Source organism: Canis lupus, chromosome 28 (assembly GCF_011100685.1).
Source record: "Canis lupus familiaris isolate Mischka breed German Shepherd chromosome 28, alternate assembly UU_Cfam_GSD_1.0, whole genome shotgun sequence".
Taxonomy (NCBI): Eukaryota; Metazoa; Chordata; class Mammalia; order Carnivora; family Canidae; genus Canis; species Canis lupus.
Window position 1 is genome coordinate 38,025,425 of NC_049249.1, and position 26,614 is coordinate 38,052,038.

A 26,614-nucleotide genomic window follows, 5' to 3' on the forward strand; every position below is an offset into this window, starting at 1 on the left:
CAGAAATCCCCGGGCCTGCTACCTGGTGCATCTGGCTAGTGGCTTCTAAAGTGGTGGCCCAGCAGTTTAGCGCGGCCTGCAGCCCGGAGTGTGATCCTGGAGACCCTGGGATCGAGTCCCACATCGGGCTCCCCACAGGGAGCCTGCTTCTCCCTCTGCCTGTGTCTCTGCCTCTCTCTCTGTGTCTCTCATAAATAAATAAATAAAATCTTTCAAATAAAAATAAATAAATAAATAAATAAATAAATAAATAAATAAATAAATAAATAAATAATAAAGTCACAGGAACCCAGCCCTGAGCTCCCGGGCCACGGGATGTCCCGATTCTCGGCTCCCTGCTGCACCCCACTGCTCTGAGAGCTCCTTCCCCGGAGAACAGCGACATGTCGAGAGAGTCATTGGTTTTATCACGCTTGGAGATGCACATCAAGCCTGGAAATCAACCTTGTTCTTTTCCTTCCTTTCTTCCAGTGCCTTCCAATAAAAGCACATTTATGTTGTGACTTCAGTTGTGAATATCCCAACCTCTCTTTAGTCAGGGTGGAAGAGACAAAGTTAAAACCTCAGACCCAGGTTGGGGACAAGCTCATCTGTGACTGGGGGAGGGGGGGTGGCTCTAAATTTCCATCGAGCTTCAGGTATCAAGGGGGGGAGGACTTCAGGTATAAAAGGGGGGACTTCAGGTATCAAGGGGGGGTTGGTCAGGGGAATCATTCAAAGAGGGTTGGTCCTTGGGCTGTTCAGAAGGTTGGTGCCTGATTTTTTTCTCATTCCCTTTCGCCTTGCCTTGTCACAGAATTACTTATAATCAGTAACATGTTTGCAGAGGCAAGATTTTTAACAGTGCAGAAAAAGGCAGTATGATCGTGCAGAGCATTATGAACTCCCATTATTTTAGTTTAGACTATGAGAAAAATGAGGGCATATAAGACTATATTAGAGAAAAAGATGTAATATTCTATTACTGGGTTTATAGCTATATATAAAATCCAAGTACACTGCTTCCAGCCACTCGTCCTCCTCTGTTCAAGCCACTAATAAATGGTGAATTCCTTTAGTTTAAAGATTGTGACTCTCACCTTTAAGGTTTCATAACCATTGGAAGGGAGAAAATTAAAGCTACATAACCCCATCTATTACTTTCCAAAAGGAAAAAAAAATCCACAAAATTTAAATCTTTTGCAAAGAAGCAGAAAATGTATTTAATGAGTAGGACACCCGTAAATATCCACTCTCTCACAGTTAACTGTGTCCTGGCTTAGAGGGGGCCACGAGAACACACAGGGGCCGTGGCGTGGGGTGGACAGAGCTCCAAGAGGAACCCACCGGGGCCGACTCCCATGTAGGAAGCAGGGGTCCTGCCCAAGGCGACCCAGCGCCACTTGCTTGTTGCAAATAAGGCCCTTCAGCAATACCAAACAAATGAGACCGCCAAGATTTTTTTTTTTTCTTGTTCCTAACTTTCCCATAAAAAGATTCAGGTAAATGTAGCATGACGAGCCAATTTAAGCCAATTTCAAAGTTATTTGAGTAATTGGTTATTAAGATAACAGTCTCAAATTTCAATTCAGCAATTATTGTCTTAAAGACACAGACCCAGGCATCAGGAGAAAAGTGGGTGTTTTAAAGAGAAAGAGTCTGGGGTTTCCTGGGGAGAAAGGCATCCCCGTGAGGAGCACAGCCTAGCAGTGAGAGCATTTCCCTCTTCTCCAACAGGGGTCTCCCGCTCAGAAGGAAGAAGTTTCTGGAATACAACTGAACTGTGCTTCTAAACACAGGGACGAAAAAGGCACATTACAAAAAAGGCACCTCGACTGTTGTGAAGACCCGAGATCACGCGCATTCACACCCGCACACACACATGCACGCGTGCGAGTGGGTCCTCGCCTCAAGTTGAGACCTACAGAGGGGCTTCGTCCCACCCCCCCGGAGACAGCAGTGCAGCCTCACGCAAGGTCTCCTGATGGAAACGATGGTTTTGGCAGAGGTTCTTGGGGGACGGCCAAATTTGCCTTTCTAATGATGGATGGAATTACCTCCAAAAAGCCTTACAGTAAAGAAATACAAAATGCTCAGCTGATTCCCAGTTAATCAACCCCCTAGGATGGATGTCTGTGACCAATTATTACCAGCTACTAGATAATCACTAAGCCCGGGCTGCAAGGGTCCTGCTTTGAGGCATGGGTTGCTCAAAGGTTTTCGACACAAATGGAAATTCTTGATGCTGGGAAGAGCTAGGAAGACTCGCATCAAAGAAACAAAGTGACCTTTTAAAGAACACAGAGTGATAGCAAGAATTATCACTGTTGTAAGTAAGCCTTGAGCATCTCCTGGGCGCCACGCTGGGTGTCTTAGATGACCCCACTCTTTTCCTTCCCACAGAGATCCCAGAGGGAAGGACATTTAAGTAGAGGCAGCAGAGGCTGCCCAAGGTCCTACAGGTTGCAGGGAGCATGGGCGTTACAAGATAGCCCCTGCCTCAAACGCCAGGCCCATAGTCGCCGGACTGGACCGTCGCTAGGGTGTCTTGATCTTAAGAAACTATCTTGGGGTCAAGGAGGCAGGTGTTTTCCCACACGCATCCATTCATCCATGGACTCAGTGCACAAACATTCACTGGGTGCCCCCCTGCCCCACCCCAGGCAGGCAAGGCTACTTTGAATTAATAGGGAAGGCCTGCAATTTCGAAAATGAACTATGACCATTAGTCCATCCCATTTTGAAAGTCAGGTCAGATAGAAATAGCTCCTAGGTAAGAGCAAGTCTGAGCCTGTCGGTAGAAGAAGCAGGCCCCAGCTCCCTGGTGGGTCACTATGGCCCCGCTGCTCTCTGCAGAGTGCCCCCCTCCCCAGCTCTGGTTCAGCCCCCCGGGTGGAGGTGGTCTGTGCTGAAGAAGGGAGTGTCTTTGTGCAGAAACCCGCGGGGCTGACCCAAATACGTGTGCTCTGCAAATGAGTCTCCCAAGTAGCTGAGCAGAGCGGGGGGCTGAGCCCACAGACTGGAGGCCCTGAGGGCAGGAAGAGGGCAGGCTGTGATGCTGCACCGCTCTCCCTTCGCCTTGCTCCGGGAGCTGACATGTGCCACATTTGTCATCAGAGAAAATTCTTTTCAGGTGGACAGTTTAAAAAAAAGTGGAGGCTCCCGGCCAATTCCAAACCTTGCAAGCATATGCATCCATGTGTTGCGTTCACTATTCATTCCCCTTAATTTACATCTCTTGGAGTTTCTTCTGTCCCAGGCAGGGATCCCACCGTGTGAGTTATGAGACAGATAGTTCCTGAGGAAGGGAAGTGGATAAATATGAGAAGGGGTTCCAGCGGCGCAAGCTCTGGTCAGCGATCAGAAACGGAAAAGAGGTAGGTGGTTTGTAGAGAGTACCCGTTCCTTACGACCTACGTCGCCTTTTTAAAAGACAGTGTCTTTGCAGGAGATGAGAATCAAAGTCTCCTCAAATATCATCTCTTCACTGTAGTTTCAAACTTTGGTTGGCCACACAATCACTTTGTTCAAAGCCCTACGGAGAACAGGGCTGAGCAAATGAAACATACCCAAATCCCAAGTGACTCGGTTGGCAAATGGGGTCCCCTCCCTCCTTGCTCCCGTGGCCCTTGGAAGAGGTCCACGGAGTGACTAAAGCCCCACAGATGTGTTTTGGGAACCCTGATACAATGCCCCCTTCTCAGTAGCGAGGGGGTGGGAGGAAGCAAGCTTCCCTTGACCTGGAGGAAACAGCAGAGCTGGGTTCGGATCTCGGGTGGCTGGTTTCCCAGCTGGGGCTCTGTGTGTTGGCTTCTGGCCCCAGCACCTTGTCACCTGCTTCCAGGAAGCCACATGCAGGCCAAGCTTCCTCAGGATCCAGCCCTGTCACCCCTTTTGCACCCACCCTCTCAAGCAAGCCTGTCCAAACCCGTGGCTCCCCATGACGCCCCAGCAGCATGGCCTCCCCACCTCCTCCCAAACCCAGGTGGGCATGCACGCCTGCCTGGGGCACCTTCTCTCCGCACTCCGGGGGTGCCCGATCTTAGAATAAGGTGCTGTCATCTGAGCAGAGACTGAGGCTCCCTCTCCATGCCACTCCCAAAGGATGGGAGCTTTGAGAGCTCACAACCTCTCCCTCAGCCCTCGGCCTGGACAACCTCACCCGGCCTGACCGGGCTGTGCCCTGGCCTCCGGGAATACAAAATACTCAGGTTTGTGGAAACGTTTAAAGGACATTCACAGGGATCCCTGGGTGGCTCAGCGGTTGAGCGTCTGCCTTTGGCCCAGGGTGTGATCCCGGGATCTGGGGATCGAGTCTCCATCGGGCTCCCTGCATGGAGCCTGCTTCTCCCTCTGCCTGTGTCTCTGCCTCTGTCTCTCTCTCTCTCTCTCTCTCATGAATAAATAAATAAAATATTTTAAAACTAAAAACTAAAAGAAAAATGGACATTCACATAGAGAATCTCACAGGAGCTTCATTCAATGCCTGAGTTCAGTTTATTTTTACTTTCATTTCTAAAAAAGGACAAAAATTGGCCCTAAGCAGAGATGTTCCAAGAGGGGTTGAGGGGTCCCCCTAGTAGCTCCGAGATGGCCTGCTCTGCTGCTCTAGCAACTTGGTCTGGCTCCATCTCCTTTAATACTTGGCTCGTCTGTGGAGGGAAGTCAGCCCCGGTAGGTACTGGAGGTGGGGCCCGAGGCTCTGTCCAGGACCGAGGAAGATGGCCCGCCGATCCTCTGCCAGACTTTCCAGAACTCTCCTTGCTCCTCAGATGGGTGCTGCAGGCTCCATCTGCCGAGCTCAGGCCCCCCACCCACTCCAAGGCCCCCGGGAGTACGTGGGGCGCCGGCCTTGACTGCTCACCGACTCTGAACCGCGTGTGCTGAGAGCAGAACCAACTCTCTGCAAGTCACTGGAAAGTGGTGTGTGGAGCCGGGAAACAAGCAGCAGCGAATTTGTTCGTCATTTCAAGAACAGCACATGAGAGCTGTTGACATAACACATACCATAAATAGCAACATGCCTCTAAATCAATTGAACAGTAACCAAAAAATAAAATAAAATAAAATAAATGTTGTATAAATAGAATCATAGAATATCTAACCTTTACGATTGGCTTTTATGCGCTCAGCATAATTCATTGAAGACTCATCCAAGCAGCTATTTTTGTTCCTTTTTAATTTCTGAGTAATAGTTCCCTTGTATGGATGTACCACACTGATGCAATCATTTACTCCTTGAAGGACATAAAATACACACGGTTTACACAGAAACTGCTGTTTTCAGGACAGCGGGGCTCATACAGAAGCCCGGGCAGTGGTTCTATCTCCCCATGCCCAGAACACTGGCCCCTGGTCCAAGGATGCATCTGATTAGCTCCGTGGACAGTAGGGTCATCTATCAGCCTCCGCCCGCCACACAGTGTTTGCTCAAACGGGTGTGTGATGCTCTTTTCTTATATTTCAGAAATTGTCCTCACTTCTGTGGTTCAGGCTGCAAGAAAGTAAAAATCCCCAAATGGAACACATCAAGTAATATGATCATAAGGTTTAACTTGGGTTCCTTTTAAAGTATGGGGAAAGTGGATTATCAACTTTTTATTAAAAATATTTACCATCTCCATGGAGAGATTTAAAAAACAAAACAAAAAAACAAAACAAAACAAAACAAAAACTGGGGCAAAGGAAGGACAAACAATATCAGGTTTGGCAAAGAGGAATTAATATCCCATAAATTAGAACTCCCGGAAGATTTTAATTATGAAGAGCGAAGGTGATCCAGTCAGTCTATATTCCAATAGAGCAAACTGGGCCTTTAAATTATTGAGATCTAAAAACCGGTCTCTTTTTCCCAGTCTCTCATGTGCTTTTAAACTAATTCTCGGCATTAGTGTATTTGGCTCTAAGTTGGGCATGTGCTCGGCCCGACAACGCTCAGAAGTGCCAAGGCATAAAGTTTGTAGCTCACCAGAGGACGCTCCATTGGTTTGCCATTTGTTTAAAGTTAGACAGTCTCCTTCTAATTGGATTCAATTACCAGTGGTTTACAGGCTTTGTAAGGAGACAACAGGCTTCCGGGGGACGGGGAGGGGGCTCCAGGAGGCTCGCACAAGGCCCGTCGGGGTCGCCCGGACCTGAGGGCTCCTGCCGCACAGGATGGAGCAGGAGATGCAGCTCTCGTTCTGCATCCCAGGCCTCTGGCTGCTGTCTGCTGAGTCTCCCGTGCATTCTGGAGGACAGAGGACAACTGTGTCATCTTCCACTCCGGAGCCCAGGGGACAAGATGCAAAGGCATTAGAATGTGGTTGGCCCATTAATGGGAAGCCCAGTGGAAACAAAAAACTGAGCCTCTAAGGCACATAATACTCTCGCCAGTGCAGCCGTATTACAGAGAGGGTCTCTGGTGGTTCGCTTCTGTTCTTACCACTTTATTCCTGATTTCGTCAGAGCAGCTCTGGCTCATCTGACAGCACCGGCTGTTATGATCGATGACAGAAGCAGGGCCCCGTACGAGCCAGGAGAGCGCACTTGCAGAACGGAGGTCAACGTGTGCCCTTTTGAAAGCCACGGGAGAGGCAGGCACAGGATGGGTGAAAGTCAGCCTGCAGACACCCCGCAGAGGCCCAGAGGGAGCAAGCCCGACTGGACCTAGTAGAAGTGTCCCAGCAGGTGGTTCTGCAGGCAGAAGAGCTCGGGCCATGCCAGGGTGACGGGCAAAGCAGTGCAGTGCCACATAACTTGTCTGCTGGAGGTCAACGGGCTATGGCCCAAGCAGGAAGGAAGGCCTCTGCCCTGCCCCCTTCCTCAGGGGCTGCTGGGACATGGCCCCATTGGACAGACATGATCCCGCTGTAGATGCACAGCCCTGCCGGAGGGACGTGATCCCACTGGAGTGACACAGTCCAGTCAAAGAGACGCCCTGTCTGGCCTACTCAGGGGACACCCAGTAGGCACTGCTCTGAGGGCTGGAGAAGGGGACCAGGGCTATAGGGTGGTCAGCACACCCTCATGGGCAGTGATGGTCCACCTGCCCCAGTGCAGTTCACACCAGCACCACTTGCCCCATCCTAGAACATTCTGGACAGTTAACCAGGGTGATTCCACTCTCAGACTCTTCCTTTTGTGCCATCGGATGACATAAAACTTTCCTCGGGTGGGAGGGAAGCACCCAGTTAGTTGTCCCTAACAGTCCACTTGGCACCTGCTCCAACAGGCCAACATCCTCCCTGATGAGCAGCGCGGCACCGTCCAGCCTGCATTTCTTTTCAAGGTGAGGAAAGCCCAGGAGGACCTACCCAAGGCCCACGGAGTCCTCCCTAGCCTGGGAAGGACCTCAGGGTGCCGCCTCACAGGTGGGGGCCCGAGAGGCCCACGCCAGCATCTGCAGCAGAGGCCCTGGAGCCTTGGGATTCTGAGGACACAGGGGGGCCCAGGTAAGCCCCCCGGGTCCAGGCCTCCTCGGACCCCCAGCGGCACCGGATGGAGCCTGAAGAGGAAGAGTGGCCGACGGGAAGCCAAGGCGATCTGTGCTGAGCCCGAGCGGATCCGTGGAGGCGGCCGTGCCCCTTGGCCACACTCCTGCCTCCACGGACACGTAGCCAAAGTCACCCTGTTCGCTGCAGTGAAGACGCTCCTCCCTCCCACCTCAGGTGCTGTTCCAGAACAACGTCCCCCGACTCCTGGACCCCGGGGCCAGACCCCCGACCCACATCCTCAGATCTCATTGAGTAACCCTTTCTGTAACATTAAAATAAATATGAAAATATTTAGTATGTCCAGTGATGAGGTGTCCAGCGTCTCCCCGCAGCCCGATGCCCTGCAGTCGCTCCCTGCTTCCAGTCTGTTCCCACGAGGATGTCAGGGACGTTGATTAATGCCTCATGCTAAGATGCTGGGCCTGGAACCGGAGGACTCACGCCGGCCGTGTCACCAGAGACGGGGGACCCGGTGTCACAGGAGGAGAGCGGCTCCCCGCGTCGCTCTCGGGGCTGCTCAGTCCCTGGGGATCTGAAGAGTCAGGGCCGGGGGACCCCAGAGGACCCTGGGGGACCTGCCACCCGCCGTCCCTCCCAGGTGTGCGGGCCCAGGTGACAGCCCGGAGAAAAGAGAAAATTGCAAAATCATTGCTGCCAAATCAACCCCATTAAAATCAGCAATTAGCCACGTTTGCGGTGTAGGCAACCGACTAATGAGAAAAACACCCCTGCTCCCGCCCCTTCCTCCCTGTCACCCGGGCCGTCACAAGGTCCCCGGGGGTCACCGGGCACCCGGCACAGAGAAGCCCGCGCAGCGCATCAGCGCCTGGTCACAGACGGCCTCCAACAGGTACCGGGTCCCCTCCGCGGGGGTCCCCGCTGCTCCTGGGTTATTGGCCAGGCCCTGGGCCCCAGGAGCCCCCAGGGATGCCCCGTCCCAGGCCGGCTCCGTGACCGGGGCTCCCTCTTCTCACCCGTGAAATGGCAAAAAGAGAGCTGACCCCAGTGGAGTGAGGGCACCTGCCCCCCCAGGGCCCGGCGACCCGGCGAGAACAGCACAGATGCTCTGTTTCTGCGTCGGCCGCCCCACGGGGCCCTTGGCCTGTTTCGTGCAGGGTGCCCGCTACACCTGCTGCGAGCAGGACTAGACCTCCGCTCATTTACTCCCTCTCGTCTGCCACTCGCTCGCTCACGAACACTTCTGGCGGCCAAAGCGGACCCCCCCCCTTTGAGTTTATGGTCCCACGTGAGGGTATCACATCAAGAAATAGGGTGAGGGGACAGCCAGGGTGGCTCAGCGGTTTAGCCCAGGGCGTGACCTTAGAGACCCAGGATCGAGTCCCACATCAGGCAGGGAGCCTGCTTCTCCCTCTGCCTCTGTCTCTGCCTCTTTCTCTCTCTCTGTGACTATCATAAATAAAAAAAAAAAAAAAAAAAAAGAGAAAGAGAAAGAAAGAAAGAAAGAAAGAAAGAAAGAAAGAAAGAAAGAAAGAAAGAAAGAAAGAAAGAAAGAAGAAGAAGAAGGAAGGAAGGAAGGAAGGAAGGAAGGAAGGAAGGAAGGAAGGAAGGAAGGAAGGAAGGAAGGAATAGGGTGAAAGCTGAGCAGTGTCGTTTTAGATCATTTTTATGCAATTGGCAGCAAGAAACTGTGGGCTCTGATGCTGCTGAGCAGGAGGCAGGATCAACTCACTTCCCCAGGTCTACAGCACTGTGAGTCAGGCACACGCTTCTCTGGAACATTCTGTGATAAGATCCATAGTCACAAAATTGTGGTATCTTTTGATGCAGGAAGAATTCCAAACCTGTACATTTATCCTAAAGAAATATACATATATTTTTAAGATTTACTTATTTATATGAGAAAGAGAGAAAGAGAGAGAGAGCAAGCGGGGGGAGAGGGAGAAGCAGACTCAGCACTGAGCAAGGAGCCGGACACGGGACTCGATCCCGGGACCTCGAGATCACGACTCCAGCTGAAACCAAGACTCGGCTACTCAATCGACTGAGCCACCCAAACGCCCTAAGAAGTAATTATTTTTAAGAACACCTCTGTCCGTGGTCATCCCTCGCAGCAGTGTCTATGATAGTAAAATCATGAGAAAATGCTGATATTCAGCAAAGTGTAGTACACGAAAGTGGTAGGATACTGCTTGGCCACTCAGAGTGTAATTATGGAGGCTGCAGGGACGAATTATACTATCCGGTGTTAAAATGCACCAGTTTAGGTGTAGGTCTCTTCTGATTGAAAACAAAGACTGTAATTTAAGTGGAAGCATTAATTATTATTACATATTTCAGTTTGATAGAGAATGGGTCTTTTTTTTCCTTCTATTTTTCTTTTTTTTTCTTTCTTTCTTTTTTTTTTTTTGCTCTCCTCTGGTGTTGTGATCACAGATATTCGTTGAGACAGTAGGTGGGGAGTGGCTGGTCAGAGCCCCAGCACCACACGGAGGAGAAGGCCTTGAATGCCAAGCAGAGCCAGCAGATCCTGGCTTGGGGCTGGAGGAGAAGAAGGCCGGACCCCTGCTGTCCACGCAGAACTGGTTCCCTGCACCGCGTCCTGCGAGGCAATGCGGGCGGACAGCTGTCTAAATGTATGAAACGTGAGTTTGCACCCTCATGAGGAGGAAAGAGTGGGCGGGCTGGCGTGCACCAGCAGTGGAAGGGGCCGTGTCTGACCTCACAGGGTAACTGCGATCGTGAGTTGGTGCACACACCCCATGTCACCGATGGCATGTGCCTCCCAAAATGGTAGGTTGGGGTCCAAACTCCAGTACCTGTGAGGGTGACTTTATCTGGGAAGACATGCCGTACGGTTGAGAGGAGGTGATCAGGGTGGGCCTCAGCCCTCGATGGCCAGTCCTAGGAAGAGGAAGAGAGATGCCAGAGGAGATGCCACGTGAAGACACGGACACAGGGCCGTGTGCTGACAGAGACGGAGGTGCGTCTACAAGCCGAGGACCATCAGATGACACCAGATAGAGGAAAGGTTTTTGGAAGATGAACCCCCCTGCCCCCCGACAGCCCGATTTCAGACCTCTGGCCCCCAGCACCGGGAGACGGTAAATGTCTATGGTGGTGTTTCATGAGGGTGGTCCTAGAAATGAACACATACTGGTGATACCGGATTCCTTGTCTTTAATAAACCACAACGACAACAACAAAAGGAAGTAATCTTCTCCTTTACAACGAAGGGCACCTTTCAGTTTTCATCTCTGAACTAAGCTGCTTTGGCCGGGAGACAGGGCTCGGCCAGCGAGGTTCTGAGTAGAACCGGAGAAAACCAAGGGAAGACCCACTGGGCCGGGTAAGGAACCCGCCACCAAGATCTTTAGGCCCCCTCCCACCCTCGCACGTGCCGTCAGAGCAACTCGTTTTCCCAACTGCATGGAGAAGTGGCCTCCAAATTGCTGCATGGGGTGCAGGGCACGCGAGACAAGAGACAATCCATAAGTCATGGTGATGGCCGGGGGCGGGGGGCGGGAAAGAAACCATCAGAGCCTCTATGTGCACAGCTCTAAATGTCATTCATTTTTAAAAACAAACTAATTGTGAAGTAGCTGTAGATCCATGGAAAAATTGTGCAAATCGTTCAGAGGGTACACACGCACCCCCCCCACCCACCCAGTTTCCCTTTTACCAACATCCTATACTGGCTGGTGCATTTGTTACAATTCAAGAGCCAACGTAGCTATGTTACCATTAAATGAAGTCCATATCGTATTCGAATCTCCTTAGATTTCTCTCCTGTCCCAGCACTCCATCCAGGGGCCCACGCGGTCTCCTCTCCTGAGGGCCAACTCCTGGCCAGGATGGTTTCTCAGACTTTCCCTGTTTTCTGGAGACTCATGAGGGGTCCTAGTCAGGTATGTTTAAGCCGTTCCTCCGCTGAGATTGGATGTTTCCCTCGTGGTCCTTGGGGTTGTGCATTTTTAGGTGGAAGATCACGAAGAGAAGGTTTTTGTCACCGCAGATCGAAGGCCCATTCTGTCCATGTGACCTGTCACTGTCGATGTTGACTTGATCATGGACTGAGGTCCGTCTGTGGGGACAGCTGGCTGCCAGCCTTCTCCTCTGGCCCGCCGTCCTCTTTGGGGGATGCTATGGGCACCCCGAGGTTTAGGAGCACATGTTCCATCTCCTTGAGGACGGAGTAGCTACATAAATTATTTGGAATTAATGCTGGAGATGTGTCTGTGCTGCCATTTATTTATTCCATCAGTTATTTGAATTACTATGGAGTCGTGGACATTTATGTTATACTTTGGTTACAATTTCCAAACACTTCATTTATTGATTGCTTTGGCTATTGGAAGTGTTATCATTTGGTGCCTGTGTCCCTTAGACCCAAAGGAGGTGTTTTTTTTTTTTTTTTTTTACATCTTTGTTGAAGTCTAACTGATATACAAGAAACTGCACGAATTTAATGTATGCAATTTGATGCGTTTGAATGTATACGCACACACCCTTAAACCATTGCTACGATCAAGGAACAGACCTATGCATCACTTCCAGAAGTTTCCTCATGCCCCTCTGTTTTTGTTTGGGTAGAAAGAATGCTTCATGACATCTTCCCTTTTAACAAATTTTATGTAATTTACAAAAAAAAAAATTGTTAAATTTGTTATATGTACCTTGCATACATGGGTGTGTGAGAACCCGAACGCAGTAGTTTGGCTCGTGCTGTTGGACAATGAGGGACTTGGAGGCAACTGGCCTCGAAGACCCCAGACTCTCACCTGGAGCTGTCACCTTGAAACACCAGGCGTTTGAAGTTCATTTCCTGTCTTCCCTTTTCAAGCAAACTGCACCTGGAATACCCAGCCAGGCCTCCGGAAAACTGAGCTCGGCATTCGCAGTGAAACCCGGAGCCCTCGCAATGCTGGCATGACACCCAGCACCCAGCACCCCAACCGCAGGATGGCAGACATAGGCGGTGCCTTTTCTGGTCAATTTATGTTAAAGATGGGTAAACTGAGGCCCAGGGGGTGCGGAGGGAGGGTCAGGGAGAGAGGACGGAAGCCGGCACCATGGAGTGAGTGCATCCTGATGGCCTGAGTGCACTCACACCTGGGAGGACCTGCAAAGGGTGCCATCCCGGGCCCTGCTCTAGGCCGGAATCGTGCTGGGGACTGTGCCTCACGCTCAGGGACGCGGGAAGCCCCGTCTCTCTCTGAGTCTCAGCGTCCTTGGTTATAAAACTGAAGAGCAGCCTCTGTCCTCCCCACAGCGGCGTCAGGGGAGCATTCTCCATCAATTACACACTGCATGCCCACACGTAAAGGATTATCATCATCATTACAATCAATATGGAGCTATGATTAGGATGATGTCATCCTGCACGGCGTGCACGCACAGAAATGCGCGGCGTTATCTCGGGGGCCTGGGAGTGGGGTGCGGTGAGGGCGGGTGTCTCCTGCCCACCGTACATCCTTGCACAACATTCGAAAGTTGGGTGGATTTTTTTTTTTACCAGATATATTTAATTTTTTATGATAATAAAAAGCGAGGCAGAAATTGTACACGGGTAATTAGACCACGGTTCATTTGAAAACAGTGACGGGACGCCCACCAGGTGCTGAAAAGCGTGCCGGGACGCCTCGGCCACAGCAAGGCCCACAGAGCCCTGGCCTGACTAATCTCTGCGCTGCGTGCTGCCGATGCCGATCACATCACGGGTGGGAACCTCCACTCGTGCATCCACGCACCTGTCTCTGTTTTGTTCCCGAGATGGTGGAACGGAGCTCAGCACGTCTCAGCGCGTGGCGCAGCACCACCGTCGCTCATGCAAGACCTTGTCCTTATTTCATTTTATTTCGTTGTTTTTTTTTTTTAAGATTTTATTTATTTATTTATGAGAGACAGAGAGAGAGAGAGAGGCAGAGACACAGGCAGAGGGAGAAGCAGGCTCCATGCAGGGAGCTGGACATGGAACTCGATCCCGAGACCCTGGGATCACACCCTGAGCTGAAGGCAGATGCTCAAGCGCTGAACCACACAGCTGTCCCCTCATTTCATCTTAATGGAACATTCCTCCCTCCTTTTCCTGCCCTGCCCCGACCCAGAGGGCACATCCAGTGTACTTTCTCTATGCCCCTGATGTGGGTACCTACCCTGGGGCGTTGTTTTGCTCATGAGTATACTTGTAACTTATATAAATGGTGTTGCCTCGTAGACTGCGGTCCGTTTCGTATTTATTGTGTCAAGTGCGGTACATTTTAAATATTTTGATCGTCTTGCCCCTTGGGAGTCTGTCCTTTTCTCCCGTCCCCAGCTCGGGCCACCGTTCTGTGCATTCACCACGTCACACTTATCCAACACCCTACAGACTACAGACGCTTGCCTCCCCTGCCCCCTCCCTACAATATAATAGTGGCTGGAGAATATGACTTGTACATCCAAACAAAATCTGAACCACTGGTTCAAAGGATCCGTCACCTTTGAAAGCTGACAAAGGCCACCAACGTGGGGCCATCCTACTTCCACAGGTACAAGGGATCTGCCATCTGGGGCACATCCCACATCTGGTACCTCCAAAGCCCCGATGCTCTGCAGGGCCTGGGAGGGAACACGGGAAGGGACGTGATCCCCGTGGTGCGCCTCAAGGTGAGAAGAGGGTCTCCCAGCAGCCACTGGGCTCTTCCCCCCAGTGGAAAAGCATTAGGGTGTTTCTCATGTGGTGGCAACAAACATTCCATGGGAATCGGACTTGGGTAGCAAAAGCAGAGGGCGGCAGAGGTAGAAAGAAGCACTTGCATGACGCACGAGCAGGGGTTTACTGCTCCAATACTTGAAAATACAAGGGGCGCTCTTTGCCGCCCAGGCAGCATCACTCCCCTGCCAGTGTCGAGTCCCCCTTCCTGCCTATGCCCTGAGGGCTTGGTGCCAGTCTTGTCCTTAGCTTCAGATGCACCAGACTCGCTACCCAGAGCTTCGAGGTGCACCTCACCGCCTTCCAAAGCAGAGAAAAGGAGAACAGTCCAATCTACAGCATGGGTGACTTTGAGGTGGGACCCTTGATCACCTCCCCTTGGGATTTAGGGGGGCCAGGTGCTTGGAGGTCTTATTCTGTTCCGCTTCTGATTCAGTGACACCTGTCCCGGCTTAGCTCGTGGTTCCTGGGGAGCCATTCGCCAGGTAAGGAAACTGAGGCCAGGCCCCGCCGTGGAGATGTCAGCGCTCTGAGCAGGAACCTGCCGGCCTGCCTCCCTCCCTTCCCTCCGTCACCAGCAATGCCTACTGGTGGGCTTCTTGTCACTGGGGGGCCGGGCCTCCTTCTGCAAGCTCACAGCTTGGCTCTGGGGCGGATCCTCTGTTGCTACTACGCTGTCACGGAACCGAATGGAACAGAGCCACAGCTGATAACATGAAGGTCCAGGAATAAATATGCACCATCCTGCAAGCCTCTACTTCGGGGAGGGAAGGAGCAGACAGGAGGAATCCAGGTGGAGCCAGACTCCTGCCGTGTTGGGGGTTTGTGGAGGGCCAATGGGGCATGCCGCGACTCGGGATTCCCCTGGGAGCAAGGTGGGACGCCCCGAAATGTGACTTGGCCAGAGCACGCGTGAGAAGGAGGCCACCCCCCCACCCCCACGTCAGCCCCACGCACCCCGGGCTGGGCCTTTGCTCACCCGGCGCTTCATTGTCTACGCCGGGCTGTGCCTCCCGGCCCGCATGTGCCCTCCTCCTCTTTACAGACACCGTAGGAGCTTTTCCTGCCCCAAACCAGCATCGACTCGCCCATGTAGCTTCCCCTTCTCCTCTGAAGCTGAAGGCCCCATAGACCCCCCTGAAGGGTATTGTGGGGAAGGGGGCCCACACGCCATGCAGGATGCGTGTCCCTTAATTAAAGTACCTGATCCTGACAAGACATTTTGAAATATTCATTAAACCAATTTTTATTTAACCTACATGGACCAATCAAATGCAACGCACTCCGACTCCTGGATGCTTGTCAGGAGAAGTAAATTGAACTCTTGATGGGCCAGAGCGATAGGTCAGCAGGCAGACTTGGCTGCCGTCACCCAGTCTCCTCAAAGCGCTGGAAGGGAGAGGGCAGCCGTCAATCGGGCTCCGCGGCAATCATTACAGGTCTGCAGCGAAGCAGAAAAACGCTGTAATAAACAGGTCCCGCTGCCTCCTATCACTCCATTCATCCTCCCCTACAAGTGCTGGGCCCTTCTGGCCTTGCTGAGTGTTAAATCCCCGTCCAGCTGTTTGACCCTATTACGGGAACATGATAGGCACCCCTGTCACTTGAAATGCCTGCAACAGTCGGATGCACCGAATCTATCTTCCCGACAGGTAAACCTATGGATAATTTATTTTTATGTGCTTTCAAAGGATGTTGACAGCAGTCAGGAAGGCCCAGCACGCATGCTCCGTATTCAGGGCAGCGGGTCCCGCAGCGCCAACGGTCACTGTTAATGAGCGCGAGGGACACACAGGGGCTCGGAGGGCGGCGGGTGCAGGCAGCACCAGGGTCCCAGGCCATGGGTGATGACTATGAAGGGGACCCGGAATCAGACGGTGGGCCCCTGAGTTCCACTCAGCGAGCCACCCCTCCCAAACCCCCCTGCCCCCCGGCAGCAGCATCCAGCAGGGGATGGCCCGGGCGACGGACAAAGCCCGCTCGGCAGGCTGCACCCAGAGGCGCGGGGTGGGCTCCGCTGGGCCTAGCTCCCACCTCGTCGTCAGGCCAGCAGCCCAGGGCGCTTTGCAGACCGCGGGGGAGAGAAGGGTTAAGAGCTGGCCCAGGACGCTCGGACGTGGTTATCACTGGTGTCACAAAAAAGTAAAGCGCACCCTGCAAATCTCACATGAGTAGGTCCCGGGTGGCGTCCGCAGGCCTGGGGCGCGGGGGGCGCCGCCGCCGAGGAGAGTGACTTCCAAGTCGCCCTCCGGACTGCCGTTTGACCGTGCACCTTCACAATGGGTGTCATTTAAGCCTCCAGAATCCAATCAATGTGTCAGTTAAATTGCTGCTCATCTGTCGAGATTAAGCATCTGACTATTACCTCAGATTTAGTAGAAGTCTTAGATCCTGGCACATTTCACTGAAGCCATTAGTAACACCTGGAATCATTCACATTAGTTTAAGATCTGGCACCATAAATTCCCAGCCATTAATGATTATTCTGACTCCTCAGGATAAATGGCTTAACGTTTTTGATAATGAAAATATACATTCTGCAGTAGTTCCTTCTTAAAACCACATTACCTTTGTAATGTACTTCATGGCTGATTGTAACGGACGGCGCTGTCACCCTCACAAGGATTTTTAGTGTGCTGTAAAGTGTCGGGGATCTGTTGTACTACTCATTTAAAAAAAAAAAATTAACGAGATATTTATGTAGCTGCTCGCATCCGGAAATGTAATTAAAGGTCTTGGTCGGCGCGTTTGGCGCGGAGGGGTGAGGTGTCTGGATCTGCGCGATTTTTCCGCCTCTTCCCCTCCACGCGCCAACGCCGAGCGTGCTCGCCACAAAAGCAGGGCAAAGCAACAAACTTCTAGCGGGTATTATCAAAAATAAGGGGGGAAATGTCGTTGTGAGAGCCCAGTGTGTCAGCTTAGTTATAGCTGAGAGAGATTATTTAAATATCTCAAATAAATCTTTTCATTCCCAGCACATTCATCTCTTTTAAGTGCTCATTAAGGTGGGGTGTGACAGTCTTGGAAAATGAAACACTAATTCTTTTTCTCTGAAGCCTGAGTGTACCGCTCCCAAGGGCAGCTGTAGTTTAGGGGGATGATAGGGCGAGTGCGGAGACGGGGCCCCTCTTCCGCATTTCATTCCAAAAAAAGTGATGCGGGCGGGGGTGGGGGGGTGCTTGTTTGATGCCACCACCGTTCTTCTTGCTCACGTCCTGTGATCTCTCAGATCTGAAGAAGCGGATGTCAGTTTGCGGTGTTTGATAAACGGCCCCCGGAACGGGGCTCCTCCGACCTCACCCCATTGCTGCCGAGCGTAATTTGCAGTCAGCTTGTCTTTGGTTGATTTAGACGAAGTTTCCAAAGACAGATACGGAAGGTGCTGCTGTAGCTTCACACTTCCTTTCCCATGGCAGGCTACTTTTTTTTTTTTAATTTTTTTTTAAGTGATAAAGAAACTGTGTCTAAAAATGTATTCTCGCATTAATCTGCTGCTAAACTCTAATAAATATGTGCATTTGGGGTCCTGCCGTGGAACACATCCTCATTTCCGGATGCTCGGAGGGAGGCGCTTAGGCTCCCCTTAAACAATAAGGGTTCGTAAAGCTGTGCCTGCGAACTCCATAATGAACGCAGAAATGGTTATTGATTCACGTTAGGCCTGATTTGCTTAAATTGAATTTGGAATTTTGTACGCGGTATCACAAAGCAGGCCCCAGGCCCCAGAGAGGCAAGCCAGAGGCACAGGACAACTCAGAGCTTCTCCGGGCAGGCGGCAAGGCCCCGGGGCTGGCTTCCTGCAAGCTCTCGCTCTCCCCGCCGCCTCCGAGGTGTGTCCCCAACTCGGGCTCCGGGCCACAGCCGAACGCTCCTCCGTGGGGTACATGGGGGAAATGCCATGGGATTCTGTGCAGGAACTCACGCCGCCCAGCACGCGTGTCACAGGCAGGCAGCCAGAGAAGAGGAATGCATGCACGTTCTCGGCCAGAAGGTTCACCTGGAGTGTGAGCACGACTCCCATTCGTACCCGCCAGCCCCGGGAGTGGAAAGGACAAAAGGAAAAACAGAAGAGTGGGGGGGATAAGAAAGAAAAAAAAGAAAAAGAAGAAAGAAAGAAAGAAAGAAAGAAAGAAAGAAAGAAAAAGAAGAAGGAAGGAAGGACTTCCTCCTTCCTTCCTGCCTCCAGCCTTCCTTCCTTCTTCCGTCCTTCCTCCTCCCTCCCTCACGCCACACTCCCTAAAGAAGAACAAAGAAAGACCAGAAAAATTTCCACATTACAGAAAAAGCTAAAAAGATCATCTTGGCGCTGGCAGGAGATGTATAAAACGAGAGACAAGAAAGGTTTAATCCGAGAATCTTAAAAATCATTAAAGCATCACATGGAAGGTGATTTGGGCCAGGACTGAAATCCAGGACCCTGGTGGGAAACTGTACAAATAAGGTCTTATTGAAACATTAAACCTGCAGCATGCTAGGGCCGCCGGTGGGCACGCAATAAATAATAATTGATAATAATGATGATACTCAAATTTAATTCCACGTTCCAGGAGACATTCCCCAGGGCTTCGCTCTGCACATCCGAACGAGGCCCGCTCCAGCTCCTTTTATCCAGCGGGGAGTGTGCGCGTGTGCCCCACTGGCAAGCCACACCTGCCCCGCTGGGGCCGGAGGAAGGTGACCTCCCGGGGACTACGCTTTCCAGAACAGCCTCCGCCTGCAGTGCTGTCCCTCTGGCAAGTGGACAGACAGGAAAGAGGCCCAGGGACCTCCCCAAGAGGTGGCTGTGCCGACACACAGTGCAGTGGGACACATGTGAGCAGAGGGCCCTGGGGGGCGATCGCAGAGGCCCCGCAGCCTGGGCCTGCTCCAGGGTGCAGGGAGAGCGCTGCAGGGTGCAGACCGGGGACAGGCCCATCTCAAAGGGGAAATCGGGACGCCTCCCCACCCTCCCTGAGCCTCAGTGGGGCTGGAGCCAGGCCAGGCTGGGCCACTCCAAAGAGAAGGGCTGACCCCCAGGGGCGAGGCCGTGGCAGCAGGTGGCAGCGTCCCGCCCAGGTGAGCTCAGAGGCCACCATGTCCCCACACGGGGAGCAGGAAGTCGGGAGAAACCGGTAGAGGCAGAAAAGCTAAACAAGCAGAACCTAAAGACAGACGAGAGACAGCACACACGGGGGTGCACGGCGTGCCCCTGTTGGGAGAGCGAAGGGTTGACACTCAGGTATTTTTAAAACAGTGTGAAAATGACTACTGATAAAGCAAGGGTTTCAATACAGAGAAGCTGAAGACATTCCAAACTACATTTTCTCTGCTTTTTTTAGTAAAAAAAAAAAAAAAAAAAAAAATTTCTTTGGAAGGCAAATTTAAACACATAATGAGCAGCAGCGCCCGCCAACCCCCACCCCCGGTTCAGCATCTAAAACGCGCCCCTGTACAGGTACACACACCTGTGCATGCACAGACACACTAGGCATCTCCCGTTTTATGTGTGTACCACATGCTCGCACACGCGCGCACGAGGGTGTACATCTGAGCAACGTGGGACTGACTTTCCCCCTAGGTCATCCCTCCGCCGTCTCCGGAAAACACGAAGAGGGGAACCGTGCCGACTTGGAGCTGCATTAACCCAAATGAATGATGCTTTCCCTGGCAGGTGATCTTTGCAGACAGTGCGCCCTAGAATTTTTGGAAGGTGCAGAGAATTTGTAGAAATAATCATTATGAGGAAGGAGATGATGTGGGGGGGAGTGTGCGGGGATGGTTCAGTTTCTACTAATAAGTGCTTCATAATAGCTCAAAAAAATCTCTGTCAGGCCTCTGCCTCTTTCGAAATGCAAATGGATGAGGGCTCCCTGCAAAGCTTGCTGCGCGCGATACACAGACAAGGGTAATATCTACTCGGTGTCACTCCAAATGATATGGAAACAACCGAAAAGCGTCCTGGCTGTGGATAATTACGGAAGAATGACAGGTTGATAATAAGTTCTCATTTAGGAATCTCTCGAATGCGGGAGGTGTGGGGCGGCTTACATGCCACGATTCTGGAGTTCGAGTGCCATCTGCATGAGTAAGCAGGTCTTGAAAAGGAATTTGGGGCTGCCGCTTGTACGCGGGGAGAAGAGAGCTGCACGTGAAGATTTCAGGCTCAAACCCCCCTAATTTTATTAACCTTGGAAACGAACCCGTGTCTTAGGGACACGAGAGGGTGCGGGCGCCTGCAGAGGCGGGGAGGCAGGTGGGCAGCTCCCGCGCGCACCAGCGGAGCCACACGATCCCAGAAACCAGCACCGTGAGCCGCCCAGGTGCCCCCCACCCGGCCCCAGCTCAGCCCAGCGGGCCCTCGTCTTCCTGGGACACGTTCCGCAGCAGAGGCCTTGGTGCTTTTAGGGTGAAAAGAAACTCAACTGAGACATAGGAGGAGTCCGTCAAGTTTATAGCAGCTTCAGGTTTGAAGCATCACGTTATCGATGCATAGTGTTCATTATCGAAGGTGAGGAGAAGGAATATTTCGTGGTGCATGTGCACCCCGGCCGCTGCCTGGCTGCCCTGACCCGGGCTGGGTTCGCCATCACCCGGCTCCACGGCACTTCGGCATCAGTGCTGGAATCGCCATCCTGGGCCACCTCTACCCGCCAGGACGGCTGTCCTCCCAAATCCTGGGCATCGACAGGACCCCTGGGAGCCCTCACAGCCGCAGGGTGACCCTCCACCGAAGGCTGCATGGACAGGAACCTGGCGAACGCAGTGGCAGGCAGGGAAGCGCAGAAAGCACGCTCTATCCTGTAACCCTCCATTCCCACTCGGCCCTGCAACCCTCCGCCCTGAACACCTGCCACGCGGGTGTGCCTGGCACGATCCTCACCCAGTTTCCGCCTGCCACCCAGGGCCCAGCTCCCGGAGGGCGGGCACAGTCGGACGCATCTTCCCAGGGTACAAGGTACTGGATGTCACTCAGCCTCGCTCTTCAAATAGCTGTTTTCAATTGGTCTACCTTATTTTATGTTTTTTTTTTTATTTTTTTTAAGATTTAATTTATTTATTCATGAGAGAGAGGCAGAGACACAGGCAGAGGGAGAAGCAGGCTCCCTGCGGGGAGCCCAATGTGGGACTCCATCCTGGGTCTCCAGGATCACGCCCTGGGCTGAAGGCAGCGCCAAACTGCTGAGCCACCCGGGCTGCCCTATTTTATGTTTTAAAGAAGTGAGACACCCGGGTGGCTCAGTCAGTTAAGCATCTGACTCTCGGTTGCAGCTCAGGTCATGATCTCAGGGTCCTGGGATCGAGCTCTGCATCAGCTCAGCTCTGCACTCAGCCGGGGGTCTGCTTGAGATTCCCTCTCTCCCTCTGCCCCTGCCCCTGCGCGTCTGCTCTCTCTCTCCCTCTTTTTCAAATAAATAAGTCTCTGAAGAAGCAGAAGCATTGGCAACTTCTTTTTATTTTTTTTAAAGATTTTATTTATTTATTCATGAGAGACACACAGAGAGAGAGAGAGAGAGGCAGAGGCACAGGCAGAGGGAGAAGCAGGCTCCAGGCAGAGAGGCCAATGCGGGACTCGATCCCAGGTCTCCAGGATCACGCCCTGGGCTGAAGGGACATGCTCAACCACTGAGCCCCCAGGCATCCCAGCAACTTCTTCTCCCCACACCCTGCACATCTACTGCCCACAGAGTCATACCCAGACCTTAAACAGAGGCAGGATTCGGCTCAGGGTGTGATCCGGGGTTCTGGGATCGAGTCCTGCATCGGACTCCCTGCATGGAGCCTGCTTCTCCCTCTGCCTGTGTCTCTGCCTCTCTGTATAAGTCTCTCATGAATAAATAAATAAAATCTAAAAAAAAAAAAAAACTAGGGCAGGAACAGAGCCTGGGCACATGTCATTAACATGGAGAAGGCATGAGATGATGATGGGTCTCATTCAGCTGCGGCACAAAGGCTTTTTCCAACTTGGTTTTTATTTGTTTGTTTGTTTGTTTGTTTGTTTGTTTGTTTGTTTAGTGATTCTCATACCCAAAGATGGTTTCAAAGCAATCGGCTCCCCTGAACCTACCCTTCCTACCTCATCAGGCTCTCCTATAAGCACATCAGCTGTAACCCCGAAGCTCTGCATGAGGCAGGTGGTGTTATTACCTTACTGTCCCCATTTTACAGATGAGGAAAGAGTCGCCAAGCAGTGACTGCCGTCTGTGCACAGGGCACGAGACCCAACAAGGCCCCAGGGACCTGGGATTGGAGCCCTGACTCCCACCAGGACCTGGCTGCTGGCTGTGCGGCCACCGTGAGATGGGAGAGAAGCTGACCGCGGACATTAGGGGCTGTGGCTATGCCGGGCCGTGAAGCTGTACGTGTGCAGGGGAGTGAGCAAGCGAGCGAGACCCCACCGCCCGAGGCTGAAGCCAGGTGCATGGGGCCCAGCGCGGCTGCGATGGCGTGATCCTCCCTCCCCCGCCCGCCGCAACCTGGGGGCCTCACTGCGAGGACATCCAGCTCAGCGAGGGGCCTTCCATCTGAGTCGGAGTTATTCTTGCCTTCCCCCTGTGAAAACAGCTAAGGGAAGGACAAAAACACTGACCGAAGTCCCCACGCCCTTGTGAGCTACTCAGGAGCGTTGTATTCGGCGAGCTGTACCTTCCAGTTACCCTGTGGAAGCCTGACTTAGAAAAATAAGCCAAAAACTGGGATTAAAAACTCATCCATACTGGAACATTCTTTTTTTTTTTTTTTTTTTTTTTTGTGAGTGGCTCTCACCATACAAGGCCATGGTTTCTTTTTATATAAAATAAATATTCTAGATACAAAGTAGCAGTGTTTGGTTAATCTAAAAAAAAAAATCTACTTAAAAAAAAAAAGGAAAGATAACCAAATAGTTAAGGGAAGATCCTTGGATATTTGACCTGGCCTTCTCCAGTAATTATTCTAATTATTCTTCTATTATTTAGGCCATGAGCCAAAGGTTCCCGAGTGCATAGAAAGTTAATAGCAGACTTGAAGTGAGAACGGGGGCAGGCCAGCATATGTTCATTAAAGTCTGCTTTTACTTAAGGGTTTTGCATCAAGCAGGCTTCGGGCACCAATAATTTATCTTAAAGTCTATTTACTCAGTGCAACAGGGAAATAATAAATTGTCCTAATTTCCCTTCCCAGCCCCAGAACTGGCTGCCTCTTGCCTTCCTTCCCCGAAACCCCTTTGGGGTCAGTCTGTTGCCTGGGCACGGCAGTGCAGAGGATCCCAGACTGCACTTTGGGGGAATATCTCCAGTGGTGCCCCAGGGTTTCCGGCCAGCCTGTGTCACAGTTCATTAGCAGAGGTACGTGTTCCCAGGAGAGGGATGCTGGGGGTGGGGTGTGGGGGGTGGAAAGAACCCATAAAAGGGACCCAGGGGACCACTGCAGTCAACAGGGGCTCATGCTTGCATGGTGTGGGCGCCCAAAGCCAGGAGACTGCATCTCTCCCACAGTCCTCGGACTCGTTTTTAGCCACACACCACAACCCTTTGGTCACCCCAAGGGAAAGCTTGCAGCAGCAAGGTCGATGCCGGCCCTGAAAGGTGAAGCTGGGTTCTTGGTCCAAGGGAGAGGACCAAGGAGTGGACACAGGAGCAAGAGCATTGTAGGCGGAAATGAAGGGAAACCTCCCTTCCTCTCCCTCCTAAATGCCAACGTCTTCAGAGCCCGGCCGGCCCTAGCGGCGCCGTTTCCAAGGTGCTCAGAGCCGCATCCAGGCATCTCTCAGACCCCAGGTGGGTACAGACCAGGGCGTCCCGGAGCGGCCAGCTCAGAGACCCCTGGATGCCCCTGGAGCGTGAATCAGCCCCGCATTCCCTAACTGCCACCCGGCAAGGCCAGAAGGAGAGGAACGGACAGCAGGTAAGTGTCCCAGGAATCGGAGCGAGGAAAGAAGGTCCGGGACCGGCCTGGGCGGAGACGGGACCTGGCCCAGCTCAAGGGCCTAGAACAGGCAAGGCTTTCCCTGCGCCGCCCGGCTCCCACCCGCGACCACGGCCCAGCCATGCTGCCGAGCTGCCCCCCGGGATGGGCCGTCACCCAGGAAGGCCGGCCGCCGCCACCTGAGCTGCCCCTGCCCCACCCCGGATCAGGAGCCGCCCACCCCTTCCCCGCCACGCGCGGCCTCTCTCACCCGTGCTGCTCCCACGTGAAAGCCACCAATCGGCCCGAAGCCGTGGCCGAGGCTGAACGGGCCGTCGCACAGGTGCCCCTCGAGCCTGGGCATTTCTCAGTCTCTGGATGATCCTTGAAAAATCCCCTTTCCTGGGTAAGATGCGGGGAGCAAGGGCAACACCTGGGGGCAGGGGCCGTCAGAGGGGCTCCGGGGTCGATGGGAGAGGCTAGCGGGGGTGACGCAGCCCTACCCATGGGTAAGCCTACCTCGGGGTGCCTGCTCCCGACCCTGCGCTGCTGCCGCATCCGCTCCCCGGAGTCGGGCGGGGGGGCAAAGGACAGCTGAGATCCTCATCAGGACCTGAACAGGGACCCAAAACGTCTAGAATTTTCCATATGATGGTAACTCAAATATTGACAAGCATTTCTCCATTGAAATTCTTCGGTTGCCTGGGGTCTGGGGTGTAGGGGCCGTAGCAGGGGCCTGAGGGGGACCGGCTTCCTCGCAGGCAGCCACGCCTGGGGTCCGGTGCTCAGAGATAGCCGGCCCGGTGAGGGCCTCGGCCATCAGCCTGCCCTGGGGAAGGGAGGCAGCCTGGTTCCTGGCCCTTTCTCTTTCCCATGCCGTGTAATTGGTCAGAAGCTCTCTGTTTTTCCCTCAGATTTATGAGCTCTATTGATAACGTGTGGTTTGTATGTTGGTCCACAAAAACCCGCAATCGGCACTAACAGGGAGAAAACACAGCTTGCCCTTCCTCTGACAGGCCCACTTCATTCCCGCTCTCACGCACTGTGGTTCACATTTATTCATTTTGAGCAATTGTTGCTCAGACGGCCTGTCCACGCCAGCCCTGCCCGGAATGTCTTCTTTAATCAAAATTCTGCTCAAAACAGCCCAGCTGAGCAAGTGAAGTGGCCTTTCCCCATGCTATTGACGATCTGTCTCGAGCATTATCTCATACGTTTCCCTTTATTTTCTCTCCCAGTCCAGATAGTCTTTGCTTTGAACCATAGCTTCTGGACGTATTTGGATTCGATGCAACCTGCACACTTTATATCTACCTCCCGGCCCTTGTTGCATTTTGCAAAAGCAACATGAAAACTTAAAAACCCAGGAAGGAGAAAATGTATTTAAATGACTCACCTCTTGCCCCAGTGTGACTTATACGGAGGGGAAGTGAGGTCCGTGGGGAAATGTGATGTTATTTCTCGAGGCAGCTGGCCTTGGAGATTAAGGCAGTCAGGAGCAGATCCCCAAGCAGAAAGAACGAGAGAGCATCATTTTAGGGGCTGGGCAGCGCCCTGGATGAATCTTTACGGACGCAGATATTGTCTGTGAAAATAAAGGAAGGTAGATATTTATGAATAGGCTCCTGAACTGACCTCAGCAAATAGATATAACCCCCCAGCTCCCACCCCATGAATGGTTTTATTTAGTTTATCCAAATAGATTTTGGAAATAGCCTTAGCGCATGGTGCATGCTCAGTAAATGTTTATGAACGAATCAATAGGCTGACAATTTTCTCTTCTTAAAAAAAAAAAAAAAAAAAAGCAGAAGTTCCGGGCTGGTCTCTAAGGGCCTTGCAGGTTGGAAAGCCCAGGATTCTAATTTACACCAAAAAGGCTGAGGAGGACATGAACACCTCACAGACAGCCTGAGCCAAAAGACAGGCCGCCCTCCTCCCCAGAGAGGGGGCTGATAGAGCTCACGCCAGCAGCCACGGGCTGGGTATGGAAGAGCATGGAGAACAGAGATGGCGAGCCCCAGAAACCAACCAGAGGAGAAGGAGAATCATCAGAAAGGGGACAGAGAAGAGCAGAAAAGGTGCCACTTGTCCTGAGCGCAGCCTGTGAAGGTGGAGCGACCCAAACATCATGCATCCAGGTCTCAGGAAATTCAGGGAAGGCAAGTGGGCCTCGCACTGCGTGTCCTTCTTAAGCGAAAAGGGGAGCAGTGTGGCCTTCGGGGTCATGTCTGTCCCCGTCACGCGTGCAGATTTGAAAGGGCCGTATGGGATGTGAACACCGCCACCCACCACGGTAAGATTTACTGATTGAAGCGCACAGGCTACGCTTTCAGTTGTCTCACCCAAGAACCCAGGTGTATGGGAGGCCGTAGGGTCGGGGTGGGGGTGTCCCTCGTCCGACTGCCGCGGAGGTGTTTGTAAGGCCACTCGTGCGTCTGTTTGCTTGTATCCCACCTCATTCCAAGAAGGAGTTTGAGAAACTCCAACTCACGGGGCCAGAGACGATGCTCAAAACGCTCAGTTATCAAAATAAGATCCTCCATAGCGAGACAGCCCTGATAGGGGAAACCGCACGCTCTCCTGCCGGCACCCTCTGGGCAGAATGTACATGAATTTTACCTTGTGATAAAGTTGAACAATGTTTTCA

At 52.5% G+C, this 26,614-nt stretch overlaps 1 long non-coding RNA gene across 2 annotated transcripts; it reads right to left on the reverse strand.

Annotated features, from left to right (window-relative positions):
- Positions 1 to 4,469: 4,469 nt before the first annotated feature.
- LOC111093030 lies at positions 4,470 to 26,614 on the reverse strand. 2 transcript variants are annotated; one of them, XR_005380772.1, is made up of 4 exons: positions 26,459 to 26,614; positions 25,364 to 25,552; positions 5,085 to 6,208; positions 4,470 to 4,967 (listed from the first exon to the last, which is right to left on the reverse strand). It is a non-coding gene; the product is annotated as an uncharacterized LOC111093030 (long non-coding RNA). The 2 variants fall into 2 exon arrangements; XR_005380771.1 differs by having other exon boundaries at positions 26,310 to 26,614.